The sequence below is a fragment of the Ixodes scapularis genome, unplaced genomic scaffold (genome assembly GCF_016920785.2).
Source record: "Ixodes scapularis isolate PalLabHiFi unplaced genomic scaffold, ASM1692078v2 ptg001158l_1___fragment_3__unscaffolded, whole genome shotgun sequence".
NCBI lineage: Eukaryota > Metazoa > Arthropoda > Arachnida > Ixodida > Ixodidae > Ixodes > Ixodes scapularis.
The window spans coordinates 2,225,001-2,227,500 of record NW_024610108.1 but is presented as its reverse complement, the minus strand read 5'-3'; the positions used below and the strand labels follow the sequence as shown (position 1 = coordinate 2,227,500).

The window sequence follows — 2,500 nt, the reverse complement described above, 5'->3', positions numbered from 1 at the left end:
ACTGAACGCAGGAGTCTGGCCGAGAAACCGTCGGGACCCGCAGCCGAGTTCCTTGGTGGCAGAGCTGCCCGGATCTCCTGCGCAGATGCTGGCTGGAACACATCGATCCTCTCATCTGGTACTGCAAGTCGGTCCTTCGGGGGGGCCGGGGGGGCGCTCGTCATGAACTCCCGCCATGACTCCAGGAACAGGCGCTTATCTTGCACGTTCACCGCGCTCGGTCCGTCCAAGATTGACCGAGCACAGTCCGCCTGCCGCTTCCGGAAAAGGTCCTGGGCGGTGGCGTACTCCCATCTCTTCCTCTTGCGTCTACTCTCTGGTCGCCGGGTTGTACGAGGTGCCTGCCTTCTTGCAGGAGGTGCTACTTGGAACGCCGCTCGTAGGTAATTGTCCAGCAGGTGCGTCACGTCAACACCACGTAAAGCCTGCTGTGCCACGTCCCATAGTCTGGGGCCCTGGAATGACTGGGGGGCAGCTCGGGAGAGGAGGCTGCGCAGCTCGGCCGAGACTTCTGCGGCGGAGCCCCCCTCCGCCGGGGCCGGCGCCTCGGGATGACGCAGTGGGACTCGCGGTCGGCCAGGTGGAGCATTTGCAGACCGAACACGTCCTCCTTCCGGAGGCAGGGCTGCAGAGGCTTGATCCACAGGCGCCGTATTCCCGTCGACGGAGGGCCAGGGCTGGCTCCTTGACGTCGCCGGCAAGTCGGCGGCGACGGTAACATCGCTTGGGGTTTGAACCGGCCCGGGAGTTTCGAAGGAAGAGCGGGATCGCTGGGGTTGCTGCACCACATGGGTCACAGCACCGCCAGGTGTCACCACATCTCCCTCTCCACTCGCTAGCACAGCTCGTACCCTAGAGGTTTTTGTCTTTCTTGCTTGCTCCGGTCTGCTCGCCGACGACCATGGCCTCTCCGCGTCGTCCATCAGGTCCTCCTCAGGCTCGGATCCAGGGACGAGACCATCTCCAGGTTGGAAGTGGCGTTCGGTGTGATGCCTTGCAGCACGGGGCCCCGCACCAAGAGCGGGGGGACGACCGGACAATGGAGATCCGGAAGAGCAGCCCGTCTTGGACCGCTTTGGCCGAGCTCCCATGGCCACATAGTCAGGATCACCAGGACTGCCGGACGGCTGCACCGAAGACAAGTCGTTCTCCGGCGATGAGTTCTGCACCGCGCTGGAAGACTGCAGACGTGGCACCCTTGGACGCAGCAACCTGGAAGACCCTGGACATGGCACCCCCGGACGCTGCTCACTGGAAGACGACTGGTGTTGGGCTCCCCTGGCATCCTCCTCCAGCAGGTCACTGGTGGTAGCACACTGACTCGACCTCAGCGAGGCCACGAGGTCTCGGTAAGTCTGTTGCTTCCGATGGGACTTGATGGATTCGAGAGAGCGTGAGGGAAAGAAGGAGCAGAGAACTTGGTTGATGTTGTAAACCGCTGTTCCGATCTGAGCTTCTCTACTCGCGAGGAGGTAAGTTTCCTCGTCGTTCCACCTTGGCTTAACTCTTTCCACGTTAATTTCCTCGTTGTACATTTCAGGATGGGCATGTCGCTGATGCAGCGACAGGCCACGTACACTGTTGAAGGCTCTCGAACACTGAGGGCATATGCTGAATGTAGACCGATTATTGGGTGCGTTAGAGTCACCCACAGCCACCGAAGAGAGCGAGAAACCATCCCCATCATTTGAATCCTGCACACAAGGTGTGCAGGCACCCCCACTATCCGGAAGGGGAGAGAGACGAAGAGGAGAAGACATTGCAGAGGTAGAGGGAAACAGAGTGTCACAGAGTGTCATAGAGTGACAAGAGAGTCATAGTTACTCCCGCCGTTTACCCGCGCTTTGATGAATCTCTTCACGTTGACATTCAGAGCACTGGGCAGAAATCACATTGCGTCAACACCGACCAGCGGCCATCGCAATGGTTTGTTTTAATTAGACAGTCGGATTCCCCCGGTCCGTGCCAGTTCTGAGTTGACTGTTTTTTGCCGGCCGAAGCATAGCACTTTGGGCACGAAGCCCTCAGACGCCGCGCAGCTGAGGCTTTCCACAGGAAGGTCCCGACGCTGGTCCGGGCTTGGCCGCGCCGCGTGAACGGCGAGCCCCGCCCAGTCCCGGTGCAGTGCCGTTCCTGCTTCAGGTCCCCAGCCCGACCGGCTCAGTCCTCAGAGCCAATCCTTATCCCAAGGTTACGGATCCGTTTTGCCGACTTCCCTTACCTACATTGGTCCATCGACTAGAGGCTGTTCACCTTGGAGACCTGCTGCGGATGTGGGTACGGTCCGGCACGAAAATCACACTCCCTCACTCGGATTTTCAAGGGCCGACGCGAGCGCACCGGACAGCGCAAGAACCGCACTGCTCTACGGAGCCACCATCCCTATCTCGGGGCGAACCCATTCCAGGGACTCGATCTCCTTACAGAGAAAAGAAAACTCTTCCCGGGGCTCGCATCGGCGTCTCCGAGCTGGTTTGCGTTACCGCACTGGGCCCCGAAG

General features: G+C 60.2%; 1 pseudogene; it reads right to left on the bottom strand.

Moving 5' to 3' along the window:
- Positions 1-2,500, bottom strand: part of LOC120847283 — an 8,640-nt pseudogene that overhangs the window by 4,128 nt on the left and 2,012 nt on the right.